This window comes from Tamandua tetradactyla, chromosome 7 (assembly GCF_023851605.1).
Source record: "Tamandua tetradactyla isolate mTamTet1 chromosome 7, mTamTet1.pri, whole genome shotgun sequence".
In the NCBI taxonomy this organism is placed as follows: domain Eukaryota; kingdom Metazoa; phylum Chordata; class Mammalia; order Pilosa; family Myrmecophagidae; genus Tamandua; species Tamandua tetradactyla.
In genome coordinates, this window is record NC_135333.1 from 67,106,780 (window position 1) to 67,131,334 (window position 24,555).

At 44.2% G+C, this 24,555-nt stretch overlaps 1 protein-coding gene across 5 annotated transcripts in view; it reads left to right on the forward strand.

Annotated features, from left to right (window-relative positions):
* Positions 1-24,555, forward strand: part of KCNA6 (potassium voltage-gated channel subfamily A member 6) — a 52,563-nt gene that overhangs the window by 6,494 nt on the left and 21,514 nt on the right. Inside the window, exon 2 of one of the 5 annotated variants that reach the window (XM_077169772.1) lies at positions 2,005-2,163. The exons of 2 other annotated variants lie outside the window; for them this stretch is intronic. The gene's annotated coding sequence lies outside the window, so the exon portion shown is untranslated. Of the gene's footprint in view, positions 1-2,004; positions 2,164-19,664; positions 20,347-24,555 lie in introns of those variants that run through there. 2 more of the 5 variants (XM_077169771.1, XM_077169773.1) reach the window with 2 other exon arrangements.

The window sequence follows — 24,555 nt, forward strand, 5'->3', positions numbered from 1 at the left end:
CGCAGAGCCCAGTGCAAGTTTCCCCCTACAGATATCAGGGGCCACAGTGTCCCTGGCCAGACTGGAGGTGGTGCTATTAAAACAGGCACGCAGGGACTTCGGGGGTGGAGGGGGTGACGAGAATGTTCTGAAACAGGATTGTGGAGATGGTTGTACAACTCTATCAATTAGCCAAAGAAAATCATGAATTGTAAAAAAAAAAAAAAAAAAAAGAAAGCAGTATAATAACCTGGGAGTTTTACATCCAGGCTGGGGGAGTGATGGTTTGGTTTTATAAATCTGGAAGTGTAGCATCTCTAGTCATGGAGCAGACTGAACATTTAAGATGGAATGACAGTTTTTTCCCTCTGCTACATAGGGAGACTTTAGAACTTTTATCCAGTTGCTCATTGATATGTCATGTATAGCAACAAGAACTTGTGATTTTTTGTTTTGTTTTGTTTTAGTCTTTATTTTGGTACTGAAACTACTGTGGAATTGCCATGCTCTTTTTGTTCTAAAGACAGGTCAAGCCATTTCTTGGTAAGTGTGGAGCACAATTAATATGTATTAAACTCTGATAAATATGTTGGAAATTATTCGTTACGTTCGGCTGGGGCAGTGAGCTTGCTCCAGAGACTTAGGCTTTGCTGGCAAAAACAAACACACAAACAAATCCCCCAAACACAAAACCCCACCAACAAACAGACAAAGCCCAAATCATCTCTGCCCCTATAAACTCAAGAGTTTCTTAAGAAATTGCATAGGAGTCAAGGCTCAGTTTACCCAACCCCTCCCTATACTACCCCCTGTCCCAGGTCGTCATTAACCCTTAAAGCTCCTGTGATGAGGTCTCTCATCACAAATGTCCTTTGGGTCTTCGGCGTTGTGTGTAAACAAAACTGGGATGTACCAGCCTTCATTTCTATCGCCCTTTTCAATGATCATATATCAGACTTCATTCTCCTCTTGATCTTACTTGTCTTTTTGCTCACTCCATCCCATCCTTCTTTCCCCCTTGGTTTTCTCTTCCAGCCCTGCCATGTCTCTTTCCTCTCTGCTTGCTGGGCCCTTGCTGCTGGTGGTATTTTCGAGCCCCTGCATAAATGCCAAGACCGATTCCCAGGGAATACTGTAATCCCAGGACACTCTGGTTGGAAGTAGTTTTGATTGTCATTGCCACGGCAGGGGAAATGTGGTCTAATTCTAGCTTGTCAGTGTCACATAAGGGAGGAAGAGAAGTCCATTTTTAAAAAATTGTAGGATTTCCTCTCTCCATCCCACTCTGTACTGGGCTGCTTTGGACTGCACAGATGATTCATGGCAGAATAAGGCGTGGAAGGGGGCATCTGGTGGGCCAGGCTGGTCACAGGGAATAAAGTCCGATGGGCTTGAGGTCCCTGTGGCTTTGGAGACGGTCTTGTTTTTCTTGTTTGGAGGGCTGCAGAGTGAGGGTAGCCGCCCGACTTCCCAGACTCTGTGCTCAGTGGCTTGACATCATGATTTGGCATCTGTGCTGGGAAAATCTTAGTGAAAGTATGCCTCTTTGTCCCTTTGTGGTCCTTGACCCCTGGCTTCACATGGACCCTAAGGTGGGAGTCTGTGGGAGCTGGCCACTGTTGAAAGGTCATCCAAACAGGACAGTGACTCCCTTGTTCCCAGAACAAGAGAGAAACGGTGCCCACACCATGGGGAGTGGACTAACCATGGCCGTCTCCTTACCTATTGGGTCTGACCCTGGCCCTGGTGGGTTTAGGGCCGGTGGTTGCTTTATTAACACAGCTCTCACTTCATCAGTGCTGTCTGAAGAGGGTTCTTCCTTATTCTGTTGTTGGCCCCAACGGATGCTGTTAGCCCGACCCCACAAAATGACTTGTCGCCTTCAGGAGCCTACATCGCTGGCTGTTTGCACGGCTCGCAGACAGACCCCAGCTCTTTGGAGAGAGGAAGGCCGACATTTCAAAGGGAAAGCAGCCACGCAGTCTGCTGGCGCTGCTATTTTTGACATGCTTGCTGTTCTCCCAGGCTTGACAACCGCTGTCTCCAGGAGACACACAAACTCGCTCTGGGCAGCAGAGATCCTTTGCTTTTAAAAGGAACACAGGAAGGCAGTGGTGAGACCGGGAGGGGCCTGCAGTGCCCACAGGGCTGAGGCCAGAAGCTTCATCTTCACCCGGTGAGTCGGTGAGTCCTCCCCCTGCTTTGCGTCCTTCTTTATTGGAGTCGTCAAGAATTTCAGCATTCATGAAAAAGCATTTCACACAGCTTAGTGCTTTCAGGTCCTGTCTTATAATGATAAGTGGTAAAGAGCATGACGCCGGAGCCAGATTGTCTGGGTTCAGATTCCACCTCTGCACTTACCTGCTGGGTGATATTGGACCAGGTATGGAACTTCCCCGTGACTCAGTTTCATTCTTTGTAAAATGGGACATAATGATAGGACCAATCTCATAGGGCTGTTTTGAGGACAAAATGAGTTAATGCACAGTTCAAAATAGTTAGCACCATGTGAGGGTCGGCAGTTTCTGTTATTACTATCTTTCAACAGCCCCTGGGGGCAGTTAGGGTAGGCATTGTTTTCCTCTCTGGCAAGTGACAAAACTGAGGCACAGAGAAGTTGTGACACATTCCAGGTCACACAGCTAAGGTGTGGTGGGTCCATCGTCTTCAGGGGACATGGAACAGCCTGATGCAGTGAGGGACTGGTTAGAACAAAGCAAGAAGGGAGAATGAACTCGTGGCTCCTAAATGTGTACTGAGGCTGTTTTTTTTTTGCTTTTTGTTTTGTTTTGCAAGCCAGTTTGTTTCTTTAACTGGTAAGCAGCAGGCAACGTTGTGGGGCTCTGAAAGTGCCTGGCCTTATAGGATTATTATGGGCTGTCCTTCTGTGAAGCCTTTTGTTACTGCCATCGCTATTCCCCCCTCCTCACATTTTAACATCCCCAGGGGTTGGCACTAGAGTTTTCTTGGCAGCCTCCCTCACATCTTCCTCCTTGGGATGCATACAGAGTCTTAGAGTTAGCACGGGGGATGGAACCCAGCAGCCAGCCCCCAGCCCCCAGCCCCGAGTTTTCATACACGACTCCCATGTCAACCTCCACCCCCACTCCACACCACCCCCGCGCCGCCGCACCCCCTTCTCTTCCCCAGCCACCTCTATGGCCCAGGATCGGAGCTCACTTCACAGGTGGGGATACCCTTCGATATTCCTTGTTTGGGTTCCTCCACTAAGGGGGGGGGGGCGGGCTTCCCAGCTCCCCCGACTCCTGGGGTTCCCCATTTGCCTTCACTGTAACTAGACAGCGGCCACTGCCGCCCTCACCGGAGCCCCCGACTGGAGCCGGAGCGCACCCTGCGCACCCTCAGCGCCACCCCGCTAGCTCCTGCACTTCTCACCCTGCCCGGCTGAGGCGCCACTGCGCTCCGGACTTGGAACTCTGCCTCGTCTTGGCTTCCTCGGCGCTGGGGTCAGAGAAGAGAAATAGTCTGAATCCCCATCTGTTAGCTGTATGCACCTCACCCGACCTCTCCAAGCTTCTGTTTTGTCATCTGCAAGATAAGGAAGCTAATAACACCTTCTCACTCGGTTGTGGTGAGGCTCCAAGGAGGCTTTAAGCTAAGGGTTTAGCTTTCGTGCCTGGGCAGGAAATAGACCGAGCAAAGCACAGCTCTCGCCTCTGCCAGTCAGCACAAAGGGCTCTTGGCCACACTTGCAGTCCCCGGGAGTGGGGCTGGAACCACCTGCACTCGCAGAGAGAAAGGTGTTGTTCTCTGAAGCAGCATTTAAATGAAATGATGTCATAAGAAACAGACTCGGGACAGCCATCTATTTTACCAGAAGATTCTTTGCCTAAAGGATTCGTGGCAGAATTTCTTTGAATAATTGCATTTAAGATGTGATTTAATTTATGGAAGTGGAATCTGAGTGTGTCTTGTAAGAACAGGAATGGATCTACCCGTAACGTTTTTTTTTCCAACAATATTTGTTTTCAACCAAACTCGAATGAGAATTCTCACTTAACCCTTCCCATGAGCAACACAGCATTGCAAAGGACAGTGCTCAGGTCACAGCCAGAATATCAGAGCCCGAAGGGACCTAACTCCCCAGACCCCACCCCAACCTCTTTTACAAAGGAGGAAACTGAAGTGAAAACGACCAACCCAAGGTCACATAGGCAATAGGGGCACAGCTGTTTCTGGGACCCAGGTTTTCTGACTCCAGCACCAGTATATTCTCCCATGGAATTAAGGTTTGAATATCTTTTAAAGAAATTTTCATGTTCTAGCCAACCAGACTCCATAGCAGAGCTGCCTATAGGAAATGGAATGAATTGATTTTTAATTTCATTCCTCCCTCCCTGGCTCTCCAGGGTAAGAGGCAAGTAGGCCTGGCTAGAGAAATGCATAACCAGATAACCAGCTCCTGCGTTTTTAAGGATGGACTAATTGTTCCGCTAGTGAGTAACAAGGATATTTCAGCACTTCAGAAGAGGCTCAAGTGTTAGCAGCCAAGGTCTGCTGATGAAGAGGTTCTTTAACTTTTCTGGGCTTGACTTTTTCTAAGTTCAGTGACTGGGTTTAAAGAAACTGGATTGAAAATCAGGAAAGCAGGGGGTTACTTGAGGCTTCTGTATTTTATAGAGGAAGGAAGCATAAATGCAGAAGGCCAGCATATCACCCAGGAGTTCTGACTTCTGACCCAGTAAAGCTTCAGGTTTTTATGGGCATCAGAAACCAGCTTCTAGACTCTTCTCTGTACTTTGTTGCCCTGATAGAGAAAGAGAAGACACTGCTGGGGTACAGATCTCTTTTATAAATCACAGGAAGAACAAAGTTTCCAGAAGCCATGGTGGTTGAGCTCTAAATCAGGCAGGCTCTCCCCAGCTGCTTTAGGGAATTTGGCCTGGCTGGAAAGAGCAAGGGGCTGGGGTGATGTGGGGGATGCCTGTGCTCCCTGCTTCTGGGGAGGGATCCCACCTACACAGGAGCAGCACACACGTGCACATGTGGCAGCCCAGTACACACCCGTCCCAGCCCCGACCTGGCCTTTGCAGTCATTCCCTGCTCACTTGGAATGTGGCTTTGTTTGTTTTTGTTGCATCCTCAGAGTTCCCATGTAGCAGTTGCAGAGGCCCTATCCTAAAACCAGACAAGTTATTCCTTAAAAGAGGTCCCAGATCAGTGGCTTATGGATGAAATATGACACAGCAGGAAGCAATATTGGCCAATTTTACACACAGAACTGGAGGTTGGATTTTTTTGGAAAAATGAAAGGTCTGGTCTCATCGATCCTGCATTTCTGCTTTTTGCACACCAATCAGCAGGAGCTGAGGTGCAGCTGCCCCCTTCTCAGGGGACATGGGTTCCCTTCTGCCCAGACCCTGGCACTCTTTATTCCTCCCTGATGCTGGGGCTGGGGCCCTTTGTCAGTTTTGATGGTGCCCAGTGTCTTGTGTTTTGTTTTGTTTTTTTTTTGCAGTTGGGAAAGAAATTTCTCTCTGTGCACGTTTTTACCAAAGCTAAGAAAACAGATGGCTGGAAGGGCTCTATGCATACAGAGCTGTACACTGGCCTCCTTCACTCTGGCCACCCCTTCGGGCACTGGTGGGTGGGACCACTCTCTAAAGTGCTCTGTTTGATCTGAGTTAGCTCATAGTTCTTAGTGATTGGTGTTAATGAAATGGGGATGGGAATAGAGGTAGTTGTTGGAAACAGCTTGTGAGAGCAGAAGTACAGGCTGGCAGCATGTGGGGAAGACACTCACAACTCCACACCAGAGACAGCGGCATTGCTGCACAGAGAAGAAGGGATGCATGCTAATCAAGAATTTAGTAAATTGCCTCTTTGTACAGTTAAGCAGGTAGGGAAATTTAGGATACAGTTAAGGATTTCCATCCAAATGATGAAAGTGAGAAACAAGGCAAACTTTGGTGTCTGGCTGTGTCAGTCTGGAGGACAACCTTTTGCTTTGTGATGTCAGATGACGAGTCAACCCTCTAGTCCTGCAGGGAGGGAGGGATACAGTGGGGTCCTCTGGGCTACCTGAATAATGTTGTGACTGACAACCCAGCTGGGTGTCTGGTTGTATTGTTGCATGAAGCTTTGCATTCATCCCCAAGATCCTTCTTGCCTCTCTTCCTACATAATCCCAGTTGGTTTCAGCTCTTGGTGGGATCTGCTGCTTTTGAAGTTAATTGGCCAAAAGCTAAATGGAATCGTGTCCAACATCACTGCCTCGGGAGAGAATTGAGAAAGTTTCCTTCTTTTCCAAGCTGTATTTGCAATTTCATTAAAATATTTCAAGGCCAGAATTCAAGAGGGGAGTCGCAGCTGCAGCTTAGGGCTCGAGTCAGCAGAAAATCCTTAGGATCCCAAGAGAGGAGTAGATTTCACACTGGTCGTCCTGCCCTGAAGGAAACATTGTCAGGTGGGGCTTAAAGGAAATCTACCCCGGGCGTTACGATGTATTGCCTTTCTATTTATTACTTTTTCTAATCAATGCATTTCTGAAAAATTGTTGTTGTTGTGTGTGTATTTTAATAGAATCATTTTCCTATGTCGGAGGTGTGTCTTAACAGGAGAAATAGAGCCCTTTGGCAGAAAAAAATTATACAGTGAAGCTAAGCTTAAAAGAGAGCATGCTGTTCAGTAGAAAAATGAATTTAAAATGTTTTTTAGGTTCCCATGGAAGGAAAAGGAATGCTGTGGTATTAGAAACAATGGGATTGCGGATGGCTGACCAGATGTGTAAAGGAAAGAGCCTTTCTCTTTTTATTGGAAGAACTTGGGGATAATTTTCAAAATTTCTCTTCAAAAGTGGGACCCCTGAGAAACTCTATTACAATTTTCTTTTTCTTACTGCATTTGGACTCGCTAGATGGTGAAACTGCCATCTACAATAAAGTCAAAGGAAAAATGAAGGAACAGCTCTGAGCCCCTGGTCTTTCTGCTAAAATTGGAGTCAGAGCTAAGTGCTGCCCCACTGGCTTAAGGTTAGAACCTCTCCCAGCCTTGCTTTCCTCCCATGCAAAACTGGGCCCTCAGTAAAACCTCCCTCATCGTGGCTGGTGGGATTGAACACGATAATACCAACGATGGTGCTTCCCTGGGCCTGGCGTGTAGCGAGCATGCAATAAAAGTCAGTTATTGTTTCCATGAGCTCTTTCTTCTTTGCCCCCCTTCAATGGAGTAGAGACATAGTCAAAGCCTCTGATGCTCAGCCAAGCTTTAGAAATGGTTAAAACCACTCACAGCTCTTGCTGATCAAAGTCTTTCAGGAAAAACACTTATCATAGATAGCTCCTCTCATTTTCTATGAGAAACTGAGACTGTACAATGACCGTGATTCAACCATTCGATTAGCAAATACTTGGCCGTAGCAGAGATGACTCATGTCAAGAGATTAATATTCTTTTAGAGTGAAAACAGCTTCCATGCTAAGAAAGCCAGCAGAAGAGAATATGAAGGGGTTCTGCGAAATTTCCTAAAGAAAGGGCATAAGTAATGAGTCCATTTATCCATTCAAAAATGCTGGGATTGACGAGAACATCAACACTTTTGGCAATTAACTGAGAGGTTAGAGGTGAATAACTAGAGTAGAAAGATTCTGTGAATTAATGAGTCACTGGCCTTACTTCTTAAAGGTTGGGCTGGAACAGAAGAATGAGGTGTGAAGAGACTGCTTCTGGGCATAGGTAGAAGGTTTCCGGGAGTGCTGGGTAGGTTCAGAAATGCACCCTTCATGATGTGTTTGATGACAACGTCCTTCTTTAGAATTATAATACAAGTCAGAAGAAAATGTGGCTCGACTTGACTTACATACAATATTTCAGGGATGCATTGAACTTGCAAAGGAGCCAGCTGAACTCACTTAATGATATGTAAGTAGAGGTTTGTTCTAGTTTGCTAGCTGCTGGAATGCAATATACCAGAAATGGAATGGCTTTTAAAAAGGGGAATTTAATGAGTTTCTAGTTTACAGTTCTAAGGCCGAGAAAATGTCCCAATTAGAACAAGTCTATAGAAAAGTCCAATCAAAGGCATCCAGGGAAAGATACCTTGGTTCAGGAAGACCGATGAAATTCAGGGTTTCTCTCTCAAGTTGGAAGGGCACATGGCAAACACAGTCAGGGTTTCTCTCTCATCTGGAAAGGCACATCGTGAACACAGTCAAAATTTCTCTCTCATCTGGAAGGGCACATGGCAAACACGGTATCATCTGCTAGCTTCTTCTCCTGGCTTCCTGTTTCCTGAAGCTCTCCGGGAGGCGTTTTCCATCTTCATCTCCAAAGCGCTGGCTGATGGACTCTCTGTTTCATGGTGCTGCAGCATCCTCCGCTCTCTCTGAATCTCCTATTCTCCAAAATGTTTCCTCTTTTATAGGACTCCAATAAACCAATCAAGACCCACCCAAATGGGTGGAGACATGTTGTCACCTAATCCAGTTTAACAACCACTCTGGACTAAATCACATCATCCAGGGAGATGATCTGATTACAGTTTCAAACATAAAATCTTGAATAGGGATTATTCTACCTTTATGGAAATGGGATTTTGATTAAAACATGGCTTTTCTAGGGGGCATGCATCCTTTTAAACCAGCACAAGGTTCAAGACAAAATGTCATGAAATAATTGAGCAGCAAGGGACTTCCAAAACTCATGGAGTTCATCTTGCTTAAGAACAATTTCAAAATTATACTAGACCTATTCTGCAAACTCCCCAGAGAAAGTAAATCCATGACTCAAGTCTCCCTCAGTTACTTGTGTTTGTGTTTGTGCTGTATATTCTTTGTCGTCAGGATGTCTTCCTCATATCTGGTTACACATCTTCTGCTGCATTTTAAACTTCCTTTCTCCTAGTTTGTCCTCTTACTGAAATCAATTCACAACTGACCATCTTACATAGAATAACTCCTTATGCCAGAATTTCTCAAGTAGGATCTTGAGAACATTAGTCCTATACCACATTCCCATGAAAATGGAATATCCCTGGAGAAATCTAATACATAAGAACATAAAATCAAAGGCTCTGAGAGACCTGCAGCAAATAAACCAATTTCACCCACTTTTTCCCAAAATATTTTACCACAGAATCTCTACCCATTTTGGGGGTAACTTTTATTAACACCCTACAAAAACTGTCATCCAGGAAACATGCTTTGGGAAACTCAAAGAGATATGAAACCCTTTGCAATGGATTGAGTGCATGGATCCTCAGTCCTTAAAGGGTGTTTAAGGACTGGATTTTTCGGTAGGACCATTTTGTGGTTTCTTACCAACCCTCTTAAAGTTCTCCCCATCCTTCTTAAGCTGTGCAAGACGGTGTTTTGACAAAGCTCTGAATAATGTGGAAGGAGACCTCTCCTTTGTGGCCTTTCAAGGCCTTCTTAAATAGAGGTCTTTCTGAAAATAACTGTAAGAGCTGGTCTTATTTGTTAATTTAGATTTCTGTCTTATTCAGCTAAATGCCCACAGTTCAGATAGTACTCCAGCAGATAAGGATGCCCGAATCAACTGCCTCATGGCATAATAGCCCAGTTTCTGTGCACTTCGTCAACCTGATCAAAGACAATAACATGCATTTCTACTTGCAAGCTCTTTTTTAACTAGACCAGACAGTTCAATGAAACCATTCAAACATAACCTTTGCTAATTCTCATATCTACAAAAATTTATTTACAAGCTGAACAAAACATACATAAACAGTAACAGTGAACTATAATTAATCAGATTTTTCAATATTCATTCCCACTTTTCTAAATACTGTTTTCAATCATGCCACTTTCCCTATCTCCCCATCTGTTCCCATCTCAGGTGGGCCAGGCTCCCCTGGAACTTGGATTTAAGTCCTTTGGAAAGCAATATCTTACTAGGTTTTCTTTGTGTTACTGAGGGCTCTTACCTTTGACTCTTCTCTGCTAGTCTCAGGAAAGGCCTGATATTGGTTCTCTGCTCCTCCACAAGCTGTCCGGCACTTTCTTTCTTTCTTCCACGATTTCCCTTTTTCGCTCAGAGGCAAAAGGAGACAGGAGGTAGCTGCTTTTGCCAAAGTTGTTACCTTTGTAATTGCTCCTTTCCTGGATATCTCAGGCCACGAGAAGGAATTTCTGGTATCTGATTGTTTTCTTCATCATTAAATCTACTAAAAGTCGGAATAAGTAGACTGGGTGTCAAGTGGGAATTGTATCAATTCTGGATCTGTCACAACCGGTCATGTGACTCTGAGGGTGTCACCTGCCTGACAGTCAGCAAGTATTTGCTATAGTGTGACTTCTGTGTCCTCATCTGGAGAGAGAGCGAGGGTTGGATTAGGTCATTGCTAGCAGCAGTTCCTGCTCAAAAACTCTATGGTGCTCAAGTTTATTCATCAAATGTACAGTTGATTCTCTTAGTTTTTGACAATAGAATGATCTCTTATAAAGAGACTTGGAATTACTAAAAATCTCAATTTTATATTAGAATCATTGAGCTTGACAGCTTCTTTATTCCAGCCTCTTATTTCATACACAAAGATCAGAACTAAATATTCAGAAATATACTGAGCAGATTATAGTAAGATTTTGAAAAAGATACATTTTTTCTTAATATCTAGTATGATAAATGTCTTTCCTCCCTCCCTTCCTTCCTTCTTTCCATTTTTCTAAGCTGAGATCCATCTTTGGTATTAAGTGGTTCTAGATCCTTGTTTATTTCAAAGTTGCAAAATAACCATTCCTTGGTTTGGGCTGTGTCAAGCACCTTGGCATTAAGATTGGAAAAATATTGGGCATGAAAATGCACTTCTAAATTAAGGAGACGCAAAGGAATAGAGACAAACAGAGAGGCTAACTGGTATTCTTGCAGCTTTAGGCTCCACATTGCAGAGTGAGTTTGCTGAAAGGATGAAGGGAATAAAGGTAGTACAGTTCTTGTTATCCTTATAGGATATAAAGGCTGATTCTTTCAATTTCTGGGAAAGGGCAGCAACCCCAAGGGCAGGCCCCTTGGACCGTAGGTGGGGGTCAGCCCATTGTGCCAAGCGACTCCACTTGGAACAGAAGACACTTGAGAAAGCACTGCCCTTGGGAGCTGGAGCTGCACAGCCGGACCAGTGCCCGCTCTAAGCAGGACTCCAGCCTGCCAGGCTCCACAAGGTCCTGGTGCTTTTTGGTGTTTTTTCATCGTCCTTATCCCATTTAACTGCCCTTCCTGCTTCTAGTCCAGCCATGAGGAAGCAGCAGAAGTCCCGGGCAGGGCATTAGAAAGCCTCTGGGAGCCCCGACATGCTGTTTGGTTTGAGCAGGTTACGTGAAACAAATATTTTATATTCTGACTTTAAAAGGAAGATCTGTTCATTATGGAAAATTAGTACAATTCGGAAACACATAAGGAAGAAAATCAAAATCCCACAACCAGAGACACCCAGCATTGGCACGTTGATGTACTTTTCTTCCAGACCATCTCTGCCTGCCTCTGTATCTCTATCTCTATAGAGGGCATACTGTGGTTCATTTAAAAAACATCATATTACACCTTAGTTTTCTCAAGCAATTATTATATCACTATCATAGAGAGGGACCATCATTTTGGTAGCTTGCCCCCTACTTTTGGACATTTAGGTCATTTCTAGCTTTCTGTTCTTATAAATGGTGCTACAATAACCATTTTTTCACGTAGCCATTTTTTTTTTTTTTTTTTTTGCACATTTAGACTCTTTCCTTCAACTGTATTCTTAGAAGAATCAACAAGTATGAGAAAAGTGCGTAAATCATTTTCTGGCCTCAGCTTTCTCACCTATAATAAAATAGCAACAGAAACAACAACGATAATAGCAGTAAACACTTATCCAGCACTCCCACGTCCCAGGTATGTTTCTGACAGTTTACAGGGATTAACACATCTGATCCTCGCATAGCCCCACAAGACAGGTGCTGGGATCATCCCCACCTCACAGATGATGCCTGTTCGGAGCCACATAGCTGGTGAGCAGGGGTGGTGGGATTTCAACCCAGGAGTCTGGCTCCAGGGTCCGTGCTCTTAACCTCTATGCCTGGGTCGCCCCTGGGAGATAAAAGAGCCAAACCAAACAATCCCTCTAGAGCCCTTCAGATCGAACATTATTTACATTATTGGGCTCGTTCTGAAGGAACCCTTCTTCCTTTAATTCTCTCCATCCTCTCACTTATGTGTTTGATAGAGTTAGGGTCTGTCAGTATGTATGTGTAAGAGAGGAGAGAGAGAGAGAGATAGAGAGAGAGAGAGAGAGAGAGAATGTGTATGTTTGTATAACTGGATGAATGGAACAGAGCTAGCAGAGAGAGCGCATACAAAGCAAGAAAGCCTGGACAATCTATTAACCAAACAATAAAACTCTGGTAATCTTTGTTGCTAGTTGCAGGTAATTCATCATGTTTTCCTTTTTATCTTAAGGTTTCCAGCCTTTTTGGTTGGGAAATTTGTCATTTTCTAATTGGTCTGTCATCCCAGTATCGAGGCAATGGGACTGGATTTGGCCATCTAGCGCAGCCCCGTTCACAAGCACACTTCCGTACTTACTCTCTGAGAAGGATGCTTCCCTTTCTCAGCTAGTTTGCCCAGGTTGTCCAAGGAGCATCGCCGCATCATTTTCCATTCTGTAGAGGAGGGGATGATTGATGAGCCCCTGGCTGGAAGAGCATAGCTACGCTGCTTTCAGTGCTTGTTTCCAGGCTGCCTTGAAATTCTAATTCAGGAGATCTGAGAGAAGCCTGGGAATCTGTGTTTAATAAAACAGTTCTCCAAGTGATTATCTTTAGGAAGTTTGGGAAGTCTTAGGCGGTGGGTCTCAACCTTCACGAGATGTCAGAATCACCTAGAAGCTTAAAAGGAAAAACGTAGTGTTCCCTGACCCCTCTGCACTCTACCCCCTTATTTGACTAATTGATCTAAGATGGGGTCTGGGTACAGTGTTTTTTTAGAAGCTTCTCAAGCGATTCTAGTTTGCAGCCAGAGCTGGGAGCCATCAATCTAAGGAATTCTAGTCATAATAATTTTACATTTTACACTTAAATACACTCATGTTTTATAAATCTCTTCCATAGACTCCTAATCGAACATCATAACATTCAATAAGGTCAATAGAGCCAACAGTATTATGATCACACTTATTTTGTAGATGAAGAATTGAGGTTCAGAGAGGTTGACTGAGCTGCCTAAAGGTGCACAGCTGCTCCCTCAGCACCCCCTCCCTGAAGATCTTCCGGGATGAAATAATCTCAGCCTCCAGCCATTGCCTCTCCTAGTACTGACACTCAGGAGACTTCTTTCTGTGCTCATTCATACCCTTTCTTCCTTCTCAGAGAGCCTCTTTGAGAAAGATGCACTTCCCTTCATCTCCTATGCTCCACCCCACCTACCAGGCCTCAGGTACAGAAAACCTGGGGACCTGGGCAGTTGGACCACTCACAGCAGCCTGAAGATGCAGGCTTCTGACCCCCACGCCCTTTTCTAGTTCCTTCAATTGCTGTCCCTCCGCGGGAGCAGGGTGAGTGCATGGCAGGATCCAGGAAGGTCAGTGCCAAACAGCTGCTCCCCGAGTTGCTGCGTGCCTTCTCCCCCAAGCTCCCAGCACGGACCCTCACATGCACCACCAAAGCTCACCCCGATCCCTCCCTGCCTCCAAAAGCCTTAAAGCCTACCTGTACCCATCCTGTAAGGTTTTTCTGAGGGGCTGGAGGCCCTTGCATGGCGAGTCCCCACTACTCTGGACGTGTGACTATTGGAGCTTAATGAGACGGATCAGAGAAAGAAAAGCATAACCAGACACCCCTCTGCTTCCTCCACCCAGCACCCAGATGGTGGCTCAGTTTCTCTCCCAGTTGAAACCACGGACTTCGCTTCTCTTTGCTTTTTGTCTCCTTTTCAAACCTTCCCCCTTGCACAGGCTGTGTCCTGGAGAGGCTCCCAGTGACTGCAGGCTTTCCGTGTCAGAATCCCGCAGCCTCTGTCTCTGGGATGCTTGGGGTTGGAGCGGGGCGGAGAGAGGGAGGAGGCGGGGTTTTACCTTGAAGGCAATGCAGGCAGCTGAGCTGTGTAAGAGTTTCTGAGAGTACCAAATGCTGATTCCCCCAGATTTCCCTTGACCTATTCGGTCACCTTGTAACGGAGACGCCCTGCCACCTTTGCAGATTGCTGCTGCAGTAGCAATCTGCAAAGCAGTCTCCCTCAGGGCTGCCTTGTTCATTGATTGGGTGGACTGGTGTGGAGCGTCTGTCGCTGTCCTCAGTGTTTCTTTATTCTTTCAAACTTTTAATTTTGAAATCATTTCAAACTTACAAGACAGTTGTAAAAATAATGAAAACCCCTCACACAACACTCAAACATATCCCTCCAGCTACCCAGCTCCACCAATTTTAGCATTTTGCCACATTTACTAGATCATTCTATCTATTCACCCCTCTCTCTCTCTCTTTCTCTCCTTGTCTATGCCTATCCATCCTTATCAGTCTATCATATATCTGTCTAACCATCTATCAATTTTTTCTGGACATTTGAGAATAGGTTGTATACATCGTGCTTCTTGTATACATAAATTCCCATGTACCTTTCCTAAGAACAAGAATATTCACTTATATAACCACCTTAACTGCAGTTATCAAGTTCAAGAACTTTAACATTGATATAAAGCTTTCAGTCTATATTCCCATTTTTTCTAATGTCCCAGTAATATCCTTTGGGGGCTTTTCTCCTCCATTAATAGATTCAGGCCAGTACTATGTGTTTCATTTAATTGTCATTGTCTCTTTAGCTGCTCTGTTTTTCATTGTTGAATCCTATATATAACATAAACTTTCCCTTCTCTACCATTCCCGGCATGCCTTTCGGTGGGATCAGTCACAGTCACTAGGTTGCACTACCTTCACCAACACCCAGAACTAGAACTTTCCCATCACCCAAAACAGAACCCCTACACCCATGATGCATCAACTCAGTATTGCCTCTGTCCCCTACCCCTGGTGACCTGCACTCTACTTTCTGTCTCTATGCATTTGCATAGTCTAGCTATTTCATATAAGTGAAATCATATAGTAGCTGTCCCTTTGGATTTGAGTATTTCATTCAGCATGATGTCTTCAAGGTTCATCCATGTTGTTGCATGTATCAGAACTTCATTCCTTTTTGAGGCTAATATTCCATTGTATGGCTATGCCACGTTTTGTTTATCCATGTATCTGCTGATGGACATTTGGGTTGCTTGCACCTTTTGGCAACTGTGAATATGCTGCTATGAACATTGGTGTGCAGATATCTGTCTGAGTCCCAGCTTTCAATTTTTTCGGATATATACCTAGAAGTGGAATGGCTGGATCAAATCCACATGACTTCTGATTCCCTAGGCTGCCATTCAGGAAGGGTATGTTCTCTGCTGGCAAGGCTGATCCAGCACTCTACAACCTCCCCTTATCTAACAACCCTGCATGACTTTTCTGCCAGGTGAATGGATCTGGGAGGAGGGGAGAGGAGGATGTGTTTGATAAGCTGTCCTTTCACAGAGCAAAGGAGACAGTGATACAGACATTCAAAGCAGTCCTTGTGGTCTCACCTGGCTCAGAATGGCTAGCTTGGTGAATCATTATTGGTCTAGTTGGAGGGCACAGGACAGAATGGTTATCAGAGGGTCCAAGAGCTGCTCACGGTAACCCTCTTAATGGCCCCAGCACTTACCAGGCTGAGTCTCCAGCAGCCAATTTGTGCTGTCAGACCCACTTCCCCCTTGGGACAGTCAGAGCCTCTTTCCTGGAAAACATTATTTGGAATCAAAGACTCTGGTTTAGTCTGGGTTAGTATTTCTATGAAAGAGATGGAAAACCTCCCAGACTTCGGGAGCTAGAAGGGGTCTGATCTGTTATCCAGCTTTAGTTTCTCATTTTGGAAATGATAAAAAAAAATCTGGAGGTCCTGAGAGATCACATGACTGCCCCCAGGTCACATGGCTACTTAGTACAGAGCTGGGCTTTGAAGCCCCAAGTTCTAACTTGCTGAATCTCTTGGCTAAGCCACAAAACCTCTAAAATAATCTCCTGTATAGGCTTGTGTCAAGCTCAGAATTGGAAGAAATCATTGTGATCAGACTCTACATGGGGGCTTAGTGGAGAGAGGACAGGAATGGGAGCCAGTTGATACAGTTCAAATCCTGGCTCTCCCACTTACAGGTACTGAGATGGGGGCAAGGGTCTGACTCTCTTGGGGCTTCGTTCTGCTCACCTGTGAAAGGGGATCATTATACTCATCTCACAGGAACGTTGTGAGAGTGTTATAATGAGGCTAAGATACATATAATTGTTGCTCAACAAGAGAAAAGAAAGTTTCCTCGTGAGAATAAATAATAGTTCCCTCCTTCCCAGTGCTTTAACTCTGCAGCTGCTTTGGCTTTGGAATTATGTAGTACCCTCCTGTGCATAGTTGGGATCAGAGAACAGTGGGCTTCCCTTTGCCTCTTCTCCAGGCCTTCTGGTGGAAGGTCCTGCACAGAGACCAGGTGTCATCCAGTGAGCCCATGGGAGTTCCTGTCAGGTTTGGGGCAACTCAGATGAAACGGGTAAACTTCTATGGATTTTCGTCTATCCTTGTGAAATCCGTTCAGCCTGTGAGCCAGCATTTATTAAGGGTCTGCTCTATGAGTCTGCCACAGGATGGCAGTGCGCCCAGCGGGCAAGAGAAAGAGCGAAGGGGTCTAGGATACACCCGCAGGATGCACATGGGGCATTGGCCTGATGACCCCAGAGACAATCTGTCTTTTGAGACTCTTTTGAGTGTGACAGTGAGGACACTCACTTGCCCCTCTTAGCAGTTCTGCCTTGTGACCTCATGGGATGGAAATCTGCTAGGTCTGCACTATGAAAGCCATTCTTTCCTAGTGGTGTCTTTCATGCCCTAAGGCATTACATTGGTGCTCAATTTCTGGTCATTCACCTGTTCCCCAAACAAATCCCTATGGAATTCTATCTCTCTTAAGCTTGGAGAGGACCTGTCCTCTTTCCACTTCTTCTACCACCTTCCTTCCCCGTCTGAATCTTAATCCTTCCTCAAAGACCATCCAGCTCATAGCCACCCTCCTTCAGCAAGTCTTTACATGTACCACTCATTTTGCACTGAGCAGAGGTCACCCTGTACATTTGCAGACTCTCATCCTTCTACAGTTATCACCAAAATACCACTAATCCACCACCTCAAAGGGTTGACCACCTATTGAGAATATGTCAACCCCAAAAAGGACTATCATTTCCTTGAAGGCAGGGACCCTTATCTCATCTTATTCCTCGGCAGCACTGTATCAGGAGGCTTTTGACTGCATATAACAATGCTGTTTAAAAAACAAAAAACAAAAGAACACTTATTATTTCACCTAAGATGGGGTCTTGAGGGGCAGTTCCAGGGTTCATAAATGTATCACTTAGATATTGCTATGTAAGTAACCACTCCAAAACTTAGTGGTCTGAAATGACAGCGATTATTGTTTAGCTCCTGATTTAGCTGGATGACCATCTAGACTGGGCTCAGCTGAGCTGTTCTTCTGGTCTGTGCAGTGCTTCTCCTGCAACTGTGGTCAGTGTAGAGTGGTCAGGTGGTGCTGCTTTTGGGGGTTGGTTGCTGGTTGACTAGGGAAGTTGGGTTTCCTACATGTGTCTTTCAGAGGAGGTTAGCCTGGATTTTTTCCTGTGGTGGATGCAGGGGTCTAAAAGTGAGAGCAGAAGGTCAAAGTCTCTTGAGACCAAGGTTTGGAACTGGCATATGCACATTTACTGCATATTCCTGCCTAAAACAAATGACCAGTCCAGCACAGATTCAAGAAATTAGGAAAGAGACTCCACCCTTTTGATGGGAAGCCCTTCAAAGTCACATTGCAAAGAACAGGCTGGAGTATTTGCATCATTTTTGCAATCAGTTTACCATACCCAATGATGTTGGGATTAACTTGGCTCTCTCTCCCCTCAAGCTTACAAGGTAGGCAGGAGTTATTTCAAAGGGTTCGGTCCTTATAATATCTGAAAGCAGGAAGAGATGAGTCTGAGAATGAAGACAGTATCTCCCATCAGACTTCTCTTAGGCCAGGTATTGGTCCCATGCCCATCCTAGCCAGTCTCACATAAGGGAAAAGGATTACCATGGCTGGTTTAAACTCACAGACACCACTTGGGCTGGGACCCAGTTTCCTTGAAACTTTTGGCATGAACAGAATTGTACCCATTTATTATTTTTTCATGGACACGTTAAATCTACTATATGCCAGATCCTAGAAAGACAAAGGTGAGCAGAACTTCAATCTTTTAAGGAAGGAGATCCCATATAGATGGCAGATACAAGTGAACAGTTGGCTCTAGGATGATGTAAAAAGTGGTAGAGATGCAGGTACATTATAGGGGCTTTTTACATGAGGGCCATGGCCTCAGGATTGCCCAGATACTGCTCTGCTCTTCATCCCTTATCACCAGTGGCATCTGACTGAGGGAGCTATTGGCAAAGACCTATAAAGGTACAACTTTATTACTGTCAGAAGCAGCACCCAGTTACCCGCAGCGCAGGGCTAAAGAGTAAAAGGCACAGTTGAAATGCACAGCTCAGGGCTGTGGGCCAAAGGAGGTGTCTCTTACCCTAACCTACCTTAGAACCAAAGTCTGGGACCAGCTTTGTTAGGAGTGACATGGGGGAGGTGGAGACAGAGAGAGAGCAAGACCCCAAAGTGCCTCTGTGCCCATTTACCCATCTGATTTCATGGAGTGGTACTCTCATGGACAGAGAGGAAAGACATGCTGATGAAGGAGACAAAGAACTGAAAAGTGAGCAGGTTATGAGGATTGATTTTGGGCACAGAAACTTACCTAGTGAAATGTAGTTGGGCTTGACCATTGGGATTAGGCATTGAGCTTTTCTTGGAGGCCAGATAAAAAACCTGTAAAAGGAAGTAGAGAGCATGGACTCTGCAGTAAGGAATATAGTGGAGGTACTCCCCGGGGGCTGGAGGGGATCAGGGAAGGATTTCTGAGAGAAGCTGACCTGTCAGGTGAGTCTTGGAAGATAAGAGTCAGAGTTTTCAAGGTTCAGAAGAATACCCTAAGTAGAAGGAAGGGCTTGAATAAAGGCATGGGGACTGGAGAAATGGGAAGGTGTGTTCAAGGAACTGGGAGTTTGGGGGCACATCGGTGGGAGAATGGGTGCAGGGGAGACCGGGGGAAATACTGGACTGGGATTGTGAAGAGCCATGGAGTTGCTGGAGGTTGGATTCATTCTGAACGCCAGGAAAACAAGAGTTTCTATCAGAGGCGTGACATGCTCAGACCACATTGTGGAATGATCCCTCTGGCTGAAGGGAGGGCAGGTGTGGGAAAGAAACTGGGGGATGGGGACCCCATGGGAGCTGAGGCTGGCAGAGTCAGTGGGGGCAGAGGTGGGAGCCGCGAGGGCGGGGGGCTCCCCAAAGCTCTTTTATCACTGACATTGTATATAATTGCTGACACATGGTGAACATAAAAAGCAGTTCAACTTTTGGTCAGCTTTATTATCGTTTTCAAATCTTCTAATGACAATTTTATCGCCTGCCCGTGAAGACCCCTCTGACCTCCCCTCGCACGCCACCGATGGGAGGCTTTCATAGGGATCCAGCTGGCAGAGGCTACAGTCATTAGCTCACGGATGGACTGGACTAAGCTGGGGGTCTGTATTTAAAAGGTTTTGAAAAGAACGTTTGCATTTGGGGTGCTGCTCCAGCGTGCAGAGACATTCTCCTCCGGGAGTTTCTCGAGAAGGAAACTGCGCACGCGCACTTGAAGGGCCGGGCTGTCACCCTCAGCAGCGCCTCCGCCCAGAAGGTATCAAATGGTTTCCCCTTGACCCTCCCCAGGAACCTGACCCTCCCTCGGGCTGCTTGGAGGGGGTGGTAAGGAATAGTGTTGCATTTGTTCCTGGAACTTCCTCTGTAAAATTTTCAGGGCTGTCAGTAAATCGTCTGGTGGAGATGTTTGACGGATAGATTTATTCAGAAGCAAACGGAGAAGCTTTGCCTGCCTGCTTCCATTCGTCAAGGCTGTAATAGACAGTCCCTGCTCCCTGCTGTTCATGTCCGGGAAGCGCCTGCTTGGTTCCTGTTCTAGTTTGCTGGCTGCCGGAATGCAACACACCAGAGACGGATTGGCTTTTAATAAAAGGGGATTTATTTTGTTGATTCTTCAGAGGAAAGGCAGCTAACTTTCCACTGAGGTTCTTTCTTACGTGGAAGGCACAAGATGGTCTCTGCTGGTCTTCTCTCCAGGCCCCTGGGTTTCAACAGCCTTCCCCGGGGTGACTTCTTTCTGCATCTCCAAAGGCCTGGGCTGAGCTGCGAGTGCTGAGATGAGGAATGCCGAGCTGCTAGGCTGTGCTACATTGCGAATCTCTCATTTAAGCACCAGCCAATTAAGTCAAAGTCACTCATTGCAGCAGAAACGCCTCCTAGCCGACTGCAGATGTAATTGGCAACAGATGAGGTTCACGTACTGTTGGCTTATGTCCGCAGCAACAAGATTAGATATGCTCACCTGGCCAAGTTGACAACTGAATCTAACACAGTTCCCTCCACACACTGGACGCCGCCACGGGTGGGACTGGGTAATATTATTGGGGAACAGTGACGGAGGACAGCAAGGTCTCTTCCCGTGACCTCTGATTGCTTCTCAGGGGTGGTATAAATGAAATGTGATATTTTGGTCCAAGGTACTCAGTCGCTTCTAAAAAGTCAGAAATATTGTTATGTCCTTTTGTCCTTGATCTGCTGTCTGACTTTGAATAAAGCATGTAACCCATCTGTTGTAGCACAGTTTCTTGAGAGGAAAATTGGGTCACTGTGGAAAATAACAAACACAAAATAAATCGCGCATAGAATGGCATGTCATAGGTAAATACGGACAGATCATTTTATTTGGTATAAGAAATCAAGGATGATTTATTGGGAGCACTTTGTTCTAGCTCTGCATTTATGTGTAATTCATGCCCAGTTTATACTGTTTTTCACACTGTCAGCATTTTGCAGTTATCCAGTTAATTTCAACCACGAAGTCAACTTTGATTAATGCTTTGGGGATTGTACAAAGCTGATTGGCATTTGATGTTGCTCACATGAGTCAAACACTTGTTTTTACAGATCTTGATCCTTGCTTGGAAATTAGAGAAAATGGTAGTACTGAGGTGACTTCCTTCACCCACTTGGTAAACTAAGGTTCTCTGAGCACTTTTGTGCTTCCTATGCTTGGCTTCAATCAGAGGCACCTGCAGGAAGTTTGCTTTCTGGTGGTTATTTTGTATCAGCTGCTAGGGTACCCAAACCCAATGAAAGAATTCTCATTGTGTGTCAGACCAGAATTCAGAAGTCTAAGTCTAGATGAGAAGCTAGAGCAGTGCTGTGAGAAAAATGTAGGTTTTGATGTCTTGATATCCTGATTCTAACCATCTAGCTGTGTGATCTTGGGGCAACTATTTAACCTCGTGGAGCCTCAGGTTCCTCATTTATGAAATAAAGAAAATAATGCTCATGTCTCTTGGATGGGCAAGGTTATTAATGAGATAATAGATTTAAAATAACGTGCACACAGTACTTAAGAAATATAGCTATTATTATGATTAGGCTATAGAGTTTAGGTATTGGTGGTTCTATAATTAATAGGGTCTGGTTTGCTTCCTTTTGGTTACAGTGACTGAAAATCTAACTCTAACCAACTTAATAAAAAAAGCGAGTTTGTTAAGTCATATAACATCATTTAAGCCTGGACTTAGATGACAGAATGATCCAGGGAACAAAAAAAATGTCCAGCTCTCCTGATACAGGTCTGCTCTCCATGTTGGCTTCAGATGGTGGCAAGATGGCTAGCAACTCCAGGCAGCTCTTCTCCCAGGTCCTAGACCATAAAAAGAGAGTATTTTGACTGACCCACGGAAGTCCATAGTCTGATTTACATTGCTTAGAATTTCACCTCATGCTCATGCCTGGGCTAATTATTGGGCCGGGGGAGTGACATGCTCTTCCCATATATTTTGGACATAACTGGGTCACATGCACCCCTTGGAGCCAAGAGTTTACCCTGAGCACACAAACTGAGTGTGGCCGTAAAGATGGTTTACCCAGAGGAAAACTGATGCTCTGTAACCAGAAGAAGGGAAAAAATGGATGTTGCATGGCTTAAAAAGTAAATCTCCACAACAAACAAAAATAGCAAATACCTACTGCTATCAGGTTCTTCTCTGGCCTTTTTAGCGAGAGAAAGATATCAGCACCGAAGCAGGAAGAGGAATGTGTCCGGGACTTTAGGTAAGGAATTCCTGGATCCACACGTGGATTTGCTGCCTCAGATTTTAAGATTATAGAATTAATAAAGAATGCTTTTGCGTAATTTTTAAGTTACTAGTATGTTTTTCAAAATTGTGATAGCTTTATTGTTTTATTCTGATTAAAGTTAAATTATGCATAAAGTTGTATAGAGGAAAATAAAAGTCACCAATAATCCCACAATTGAGAGAACTCCTGAACGTCTTGGTGTAATCGTTCCAGACTTTTTTCTATGTGTGCTTGTGGGTACATATGTGTATGTGCCTGTGTTTTGGAAATATAAAATGCTTAGTTAAAAAATAAAGTAATACTTAAAATTATTTTATTACCTTTTTCATTTCATAATATATCCTGAACATCTTTTCATGTTTATAAATACAGATCTTAAAAATTGAGATTTTAAGGCTGTATAGCGTTATGTTCAATAGACATACCATAACTATTTAACCATTTTTCTATTACTCCAGTTTTTCATGATAGATGCTCTGATAAATATCCGTACCTATACATGTTCATCTCTTATCTCATGTCTAATGATTTATTGTAATAAATTCCTAGAAGTGGAATTGCCTAAAGATTATACAGACCTTAATGATTTTGACAGCATTACTAAAATGCCTTCCAGGCATTTTATGTGTTCTGAGAGAGTTATCAGATGAAATATTGGCTGCCCAGATAAATCTGAATATCAGATACACAATAAATAATTGTTTAGTGTGAGTATGTCCCAAATATTGCAAAATTATCTGAAGTTCAAATTTAACTGGTACCCTGTATTTTTATTTGCTAAACCTGTAACTCTAGAGCTGGTTATGACTCTCAGTTCACAAACCAGTGTCTCTGCAGCTTCATGGCCCGGCCGGGAGCCCGTGTCCTAAATCTAGGATTTATGCACCAGGCAGCCATCTCCCAGCCATTGTGGAGGTGGTGAGGATGGTCTCTGCCCTTTTCCTACAGCTGACCTCTGATCTTTTGCGCACAGGAGCAACCCCTGCCTCTCATATCCTTAAAGGTTTTCTCCTTCTCTTCTTGTTGCTTTGAAATGCACTCCCTAGTCTGTTCATTGTGAGTTCTCAGGATTGAATAGAACAATAAAATTTGGGAGTTGAAGCCAGAAGCTTAACAAACTCGATGTAAAGATCTATAACCTCAATAAATAGAATATTTTTTTATTAAAACAATGTATCTTTATTTTATTTTTTATTGTGGTAATATATATATATAACCTAAAATCCACCATTTTAAGCACTTTTAAGTATACAGTCCAGTGGCATTAATTTCATTTGCAATGATATATAACCATTACCACTATTTCTACAACTTTTTATCATCCCAGACAGAAACTGTACCCATTAAGGAATAACTTCCAAATCTACCCTTCCCCAAAACCTCTTGTAACCTATATTGTCCTCTTGTCTTGATAAATTTGCCTATTCTATGTACTTCATATAATTGGATTCACACCATATTTGTTCTTTTGTATTTGGCTTATTTCACTTAGCATAGTATTTTCAAAGTTCACCTATGGTTTAGCATGCGTCAGAACATCTTTCCTTTTTATGGCTGAATTGTATTCCACTGTGTATATTTACTACATTTTTTTTTAACCATCTTTCGATGGACAACTCGTGCTTCAGCTTTTTTTTTTTTTGCATGGGCAGACACCGGGAATTGAACCCGGGTCTCCGGCATGACAGGCGAGAATTCTGCCTGCTGAGCCACTGTGGCACAGCCACTTCAGCTATTTTTAACCAATGTATTTTATGAATAATCTTTTCCACCCACAAAACCACCTTGAGGGAACATAAAAAGTAGGCATTCACATATATGTATGTATATGTGCAGAGGAAAAATAAAGGACTGGAAATATATTCACAGCAATTATCATCATTGCTAACAGCTCCTGAGCACTGTAGCCTTATACAAACATTATGTGAATTCTCACGCCGTGGAGTAGCTTCAGTTATTATTTCCATGTATCAGATGATATCAAGTAAGTAAGTAGACAAAGGCCATCTAAGTAATAGTTGGTGAAACCGGAATTTGAAATTAGGTCTGCCTGATTCCAAAGGCAAAGGTTTTTTTCTGGGTAGAGAGGATATGCATGATTTTTAGTTTCTCTTTTTATAGTTTTCATCAGTGCCTGCATTGTTTATGCTTACGCATTTTTTTAAGAGCAGAAAAAATATTTCCATCTTGAAAAATTGTAATGGATGGTTGTGGAAATTAAAAGACAAACAGATAGAAAAAAAATCATCAGTTTAC